Here is a 7299-nt window from a genome sequence, read left to right as displayed (position 1 = left end):
CCCCCCCCCCCCCCCTCTGTTGCTCTCTCCCTCTATCTCGTTGCTCCCTCTCTCCTCTTCTCTTTCTTGCCAACCGACGACCAGAGAGCAGCCATCTTCCTCGATTAGGTTTCGGAATTTAGTGGGTTTGAATTTGGGGGAATTTCCAGTGCAGATTTGTTGAAAGTAAAGAGCTAATTCCTCGAGTTCCATCCTCGTCCACAGTATGAGTTCTTGACCTACACAACTTAAATTTTATCTCACGCACTTACTATATATTATTTGTTCCAGTGCTTTATTGCTGTTTTGGCCACATTCTTCAATTTTATCTAGGTTTGAACATTTGGCCACATTCTTCAATTTTATCTAGGTTTGAACTTCCGAAATCCCCTGGGTTGGAGATATTTTTTACTATCTTGCCGTCTGTAACATGCATTTTGTTTACGATTATTAGTTGTTTTGCTCTGTTTGGGTTAGTATGTCATGCGGAGGTTTGTTCTGGCAAATTTTGTGGATTTGTAATTTTTATGTTTGATTTCGCTGTGGAGATTGATATAGGGGGCCATTGATATATAGAACATAGAAGTTCGATTTTCAGTTTCCCCTCTCTTTTCTGTATGCCATTCGTGGTGCATGTGTTTATAACCTCTTCTTTTTTATACGTTTTCTCTTGCCATTTGTAGGGGCTTGTATCAAATGTTATAATGATAGCCCAGAGCTGTTTCGCAACTGTAGATTTTGATGTTTTTTCCAGTTTGTCCACTATATTAGGGCATTGAATACATGCCATTTGTTAGCCATTGGATATTAGGCCCACTAAATTGGTGGTTCATGTCTATCATGCATCTGAATTGAACAATTGAGTTCCATATATGTTACTACAAAAATTTTGCTTCTCTCAACTAGGCACCATTCTTGACTAACATGTGACACGTAATTTGTTTCGCTCTTATTACATTGTGAAGAATGCTTATCTCTGAAACTCCATTTGTCACTTGACATTTCTATCTGTAGACGGCAAGAGAAGAACATTACGAAGCTTGTTGTTGATATGGAGACAGATAAAGTTCTTGGAGCATCCATGTGTGGGCTGAATGCAGCTGAGATTATGCAGGTATCGGTTGTCTTTGTCCAATATTTCATGAAGTTCTTGAGCAGTAGCTACATATAGGTTTGAATCCCTCATTTCTTAATTCACATGGAACTTGAGGCTTACTATTTTTGTGTTTTATTAAGATCATCAACAGATAATGATATTTAGGGAAGGCTTGAGCATCGAAAAACTGAAATTCTCAGAGTTCCATATTGAGTTAATTCTTTAGTCCTATATTGCCATGCAAAAAAAAAAAAAAAAGAGCTCCCATGGTTCCCTTCCACTGATGGGCGGAACCAGAGTAATGAACTTGGGCTTTCACCTTTGTGTTTCGATTAGAATGATTGAATCTTCCACATAAATTGTCTTGCATTGCCTATGTCTGGATCTATGATATCGGAAAATACTAATACCCTAGTGATTGCAGATTGGAACGCAGTTTTCAAAACATGGCACATTGATATTTGAAAGTGCTGGATTCAGTGTTCCTAAGTGTTCCCTAACTTTTTCACTGTTTGTTTCTTTATCTTTTACCTCATGCGTAAAAAAGTTAAATTGTGACTGCCTAAAACCTCGAAGAGAGTAGTTCTTTGGAAGATGCGTAAAAAATGTTTTCATAGTACGCCAAGAAATGTGCTTTAAGTGGACATTTTCAAAATTTTACCATGTTTCGTAAGCGTGTATTCCCTATTGTGCCAGATCCCATGGTATCTCAAGTAGGTGGTATTCCTCAAGTACTGCCTATAGCACTTCTTATGAATGTCCTACTTTTCTGGATTACTTTGTGGTTTGGTTGATATCTTCATATGCAGCACATGATACTGTTTGGGATATCCTTCTCAAGGCATTGCTATTGCGCTCAAGTGCGGAGCAACTAATGCACAATTTGATAGCACGGTAAGCTGAACTTCACTCTTCAGAATTAGTTGGGAAAGAAATGACATACTACTCATTCTGAATAGTTTCTCTTCCTACTTAATTTTCTTTCGAACTGGCATCTGAGCTTCTATTTGTTGACGTGTGGAGTTACTTGAAGGAATATTTATACGGGTAGCCTATAAGTTGTTTCCCCTAACTATCAGAGCACTGATTTTCTTTAAAGCTTAGTTGGAGTCTTTTGTCTCTCCTCGTACTCCCTCTGTCCCCACTCCACATTGTTTGTCATTTTCTGGCAGTCATGCCTTTATCAGGTCAACATATACTGTTTTTTGGTGGAAAAAGATTTCAAGATCTTTTCTAGCTATTAAAAGATCTCATTTAGGTTTTGTAGACAAAGTTTTCATAATCATCCAATAAAAAAAGTTAGAAAACATAGACGATTTTGTGTGATGTCCATGATATTGGAAATGCACAAATAAAAGAGGACGGATGTGTATTTTCTTTCATACATAAATTGTGTGACACCCCAGATCCACAAGCACCTCTATACTGAAAAAATAACATAACTGTTCTTTGTTCAACTCATAATTATAAAATAAAAATATATTTGTCTTCCAAAATCAGCATAACAAACTAATCCCAAGATTATGTACAATTTCCTTCGTAACTTTACAACTGTTGCTCCAAATAATTAAGACAACCAGTGAGCCTAAACGCCATGCACACACTCGTCTCATGCTTCCATTCTCGCGCTAGCAGAGCAGTCAACCTGGAACACGAACCCCCAGGAAGTATACAATACGACAAGAATAGATATGCTCACAATAAATGAAACCAACCAACTATCGACACAGAGTCTTGCCACATAACACGACCTCATATCAGGTCCTCCTCAGTATATGACCAGTGATTGGCCTCACTTGCCACACCCAACCTATAATGAGGCTTCTCGGGCCATTAGCACAGTAGACAACTTCACTCGATCATATACTAAACAATTCCACGGCACCCAGCCCCCGTACATAACGAATAACTCAACTCCAACAATGAATTTAGATGATTCAATAAATAGCATAACGATTGAGCAGAATACAAAGACAGGCCCAAAGAATACTCTAGAGATTTAGAGCATATTATATACTTCCTGGCTTGGGTACCTTAATCTGCCGTAGACCTTCGCCACCATGCACCGAGATCACATGCAACGCCGCAAAAACCTTTCAGTACAATTCCCATTATTTCCTAGCTCCATCTCTTTGAAGTCCCTTTTTTATTTCTTTTGTTTTATTGTAAAGGTCTTCTAGCTTATAAGTTAACCATATTAACTCACCCCTCACATGCACACATGCACGTGTAGTGCTGCTTAGGAGTAAACTCCTCCTCCTCATACACGTGTGCTAGAATTAGGAAATACTTTTGTCCATATGAATTAATTTATCAAGAACGGTATATCCAAAATACTTGAAAAAACATTTTTTTAAATACGGGGTATTACAATATCCCCTCCTTTTAGAAATTTCATCCCAGAAATTTGTCTACCAAAAAATATGAATTTCACGCTTCCGCTACGCTCTCTGATCACCCACTCGATCCCATGAAAGACCTACTCTCCGCTCTGATACCAATTGTGACACCCCAGATCCACAAGCACCTCTATACTAAAAAAATAACATAACTGTTCTTTGTTCAACTCATAATTAGAAAATAAAAATACGTTTGTCTTCCACAATCAGCATAACAAACTAATCCCAAGATTATGTACAATTTCCTTCGTAACTTTACAACTGTTGCTCCAAATAATTAAGACAACCAGTGAGCCTAAACGCGATGCACACACTCGTCCCGTGCTTCCATTCTCGCGCTAGCAGAGCAGTCAACCTGCAACACGAACCCCCAGGAAGTATACAATACGACAAGAATAGATATGCTCACAATAAATGAAACCAACCAACTATCGACACAGAGTCTTGCCACATAATACGACCTCATATCAGGTCTTCCTCAGTATATGACCAGTGATTGGCCTCACTTGCCACACCCAGCCTATAATAAGGCTTCTCAGGCCGTTAGCACAGTAGGCAACTTCACTCGATCATATACTAAACAGTTCCACGGCACCCAGCCCCCGTACATAACACATAACTCAGCTCCAACAATGAATTTAGATGATTCAATAAATAGCATAACGATCGAGCAGAATACAAAGACAGGCCCAAAGAATACTCTAGAGATTTAGAGCATATTATATACTTCCTGGCTTGGGTACCTTAATCTGCCGTAGACCTTCGACACCGTGCACCGAGATCACATGCAACGCCACAAAAACCTTTCAGTACAATTCCCACTATTTCCTAGCTCCATCTCTCTGAAGCCCCTTTTTTATTTCTTTTGTTTTATTGTAAAGGTCTTCTAGCTTATAAGTTAACCATATTAACTCACCCCTCACATGCACACATGCACGTGTAGTGCTGCTTAGGAGTAAACTCCTCCTCCTCATACACGTGTACTAGAATTAGGAAATACTTTTGTCCATATGAATTAATTTATCAAGTACGGTATATCCAAAATACTTGAAAAAACATTTTTCTTAAATACAGGGTATTACAAATTGACTAAGAACTCATGTTCCTATAACCATTTCCATTCCCCAATTGTGTCCAACTACCGAAATAAGATTGGCTAGAATTTTTCTCTCTAAATTCTTAGGGGTTTTTTGCTGGGTATTTCCCAAGGCTACATGGAATGCTTGAAAGGCATCAGATTTAATCTTACCATGTTAGCCCCTTGTTGACATGTGTTCAATCAGTCTTGAGTTTTCCCGCCCTGATCAGCCATTTGACTCATTTTAATAACGCAAAATGGATGATTTTGTGTGTGTGTGGGGGGGGGGGGGGGGGGGGGGGGGGGGACATGTTTGGAAGCGCTAGTTTTTACGAAAATATCGAATTGGCACCTTCTTGCCCTTTTTGGTAGAAGTTTACACTCAAATGCATGGGCAATTGCCTATATGGTCAGTATAACGAAAGGGGTGGAGAACCTATAACCATATAAGAGCGTAATAGAACAACTTTGTATTCTGTCACACAACTACAATGTATGTGTGCCTCTGTGTATGGATATATAAACAAAACCAAACCGAGCCTTCAAAGTCTCAATCAATTAAGGTTGGCTTATGAACCCATTTTCTTCATTGAGCTCTGTCAAGGGATAAATCATAGTGCCAAAAAAGAAAAGAAAAGAAAAGGGATTAATGTAGCCCACCCAAGTGATTAGGATGCAAAGACTTAGTTTCGATTATGAACACGTGTGTGTGTGTTCTGAAGCACTTTCATTTGTTAAATGATTTGGTTGGTGGTTCTTGTCCTTTCAATATCCTTTTCTTTTGACCTATAGATTGAAGTTTTCGAGTTCTTTCTTGAGCTCATATTGATTGTTAGCCTTATTTGGATATTGCCTTTCTTACCCTTGCTACTTGTTTCAACATCCACCAAATGGTTCGGGGAAGGTGTTGTGTCTGGGAGTACAACAATGTGCTGTGAGTGCAAATTGGGTCCACCCCAGGCTTGATGATTTGCACTCACATCACAGGATGAGGCACAACACCCACTCCGAATCCTTCATTAAGAATCCAATGCCATTATTCTCCCAAACTGAATGAATACGATTTGTTATTAGTAGCATAATATTTTGGTTGGGTGACAGGTGGGCATACACCCTTCTGCAGCGGAGGAATTTGTGACTATGCGCTCAGTGACGAGGTGCCTCGCTAAATCGAAGACTAATCTCTGAATACAAATACAGCTTTGAGAATAGTAATTACGCTGATATAAGAGGCTCTCTTATGTAATTTGTTTCATATTATCTATACACCCAAGAAAGTAGAGATAAGGATCAAAGAAGGTTATTTCGTTGAGATTTTGTTGAAGTATATATTGTCTCATAAATGGAAGTATTTGTTTACACTTGAAATGCTTATAATGGATCAGGATCCACTTATATGAAGATTCTTATTGCGATTTTTATGCATGTTGCCAACTTTAGTTCCATTTTTGTGATGTGCGGGCGGTGTATTTTTAGGTCTCGATGCATGTACCATTGAACGATGGGTGATGTTTGAAAAGTATGTGAATTTTATCGAAGTGTATGCATATATGTTGCTCTTTCTGTGGTGTACAAATAGTACTACTAAAATTTATTCTTGAGTTGATAGCACTTCAATTTAGCATTGAATAAACAAGAGGGATGAAAGGTTTTTTTTTGACAAAGCAGAAACTTCATTACCAAAATATTTTCAAGAAAGCAGAAACTTCATTACCAAAATATAGCAAGAGTACAACCACCGGCCCTCCCTTTTCAGGGTGGCTTTCGCCAACCTATGAGCAACTTGCACCGAGACCCTACTGACTTTTACAATTGAAATAAAGTCAAACCTGTTACATAATCACCAAATATCTAAATAATAGAGCTTAACCAAACATCCGGTTTAATGTCTTCATGCAAAAACTTAATAAGCAGCAAACTATCCGTTAGAATGGTAGCATTTACAATCCCCTGAGCATAACACTAGTGAACAGCCTCCAAACAAGTAATGGCTTCTGCAATATTTGCACTGGGCATCGAGTGCTTCCCCGAACCCTGCCACGCTTGCATATGGGATCATCAACCCATTGAAAGCAACTGCAATGGTTTGGATCCTACAAAAGATACCATCAAATGGGACAACCACACCTTTGTGAAAGGACAACCATTTAGTGAGTTAAAATATAGATCACTGCCCTTAACATTCTGGGGCATACATTCTTACATAGAGAGTAACAAAAGTTCTTACAATGAGTAACATTAGGTAATTTAAACTATTTTATTTTCAGGAAAAATATGTTGCATGACTTGAACAAGAACCACATTTCATACAGACCAACACCACACCTTTGTAAAAGGACAACCATTCAGTGAGTAAAGATATTGATCACCGGGAGTAACAGTCTGGGGCATACATTCTTACATAGAGAGCAACAAAAGTTCTTACAATGAGTAACATTAGTTAACTTAAAGAGCAACTATTTTATTTTCAGAAAAAATATGTTACATGACTTGAATAAGAACCACATTACATACAGACCAACATACTTTGTAAAGGGACAACCATTCAGTGAGTTAAAATATTGGTCATTGTCCTTAACAGTCTAGGGCATACATTCTTACATAAAGAGCAACAAAAGTTCTTACAAGGAGTAACATTAGGTAACTTAAAGAGCAACTATTTTATTTTTAAGAAAACCATGCCGAAGCTATATTAATCAAAGGGAATATTAAGGATCATGTGAATTTACTAAGAGAATTAAGTATCA

At 38.2% G+C, this 7299-nt stretch overlaps 1 long non-coding RNA gene across 1 annotated transcript; it reads left to right on the top strand.

The window, feature by feature from the left end:
- Nucleotides 1–475: 475 nt before the first annotated feature.
- Nucleotides 476–6115, top strand: LOC131313671 (uncharacterized). Its single transcript, XR_009196267.1, has 3 exons — nucleotides 476–736; nucleotides 777–1969; nucleotides 5654–6115. It is a non-coding gene; the product is annotated as an uncharacterized LOC131313671 (long non-coding RNA).
- Nucleotides 6116–7299: the final 1184 nt, after the last annotated feature.

The sequence above is a fragment of the Rhododendron vialii genome, chromosome 13a, assembly GCF_030253575.1.
Source record: "Rhododendron vialii isolate Sample 1 chromosome 13a, ASM3025357v1".
In the NCBI taxonomy this organism is placed as follows: domain Eukaryota; kingdom Viridiplantae; phylum Streptophyta; class Magnoliopsida; order Ericales; family Ericaceae; genus Rhododendron; species Rhododendron vialii.
This window is presented reverse-complemented; position numbering and strand designations above follow the sequence as displayed.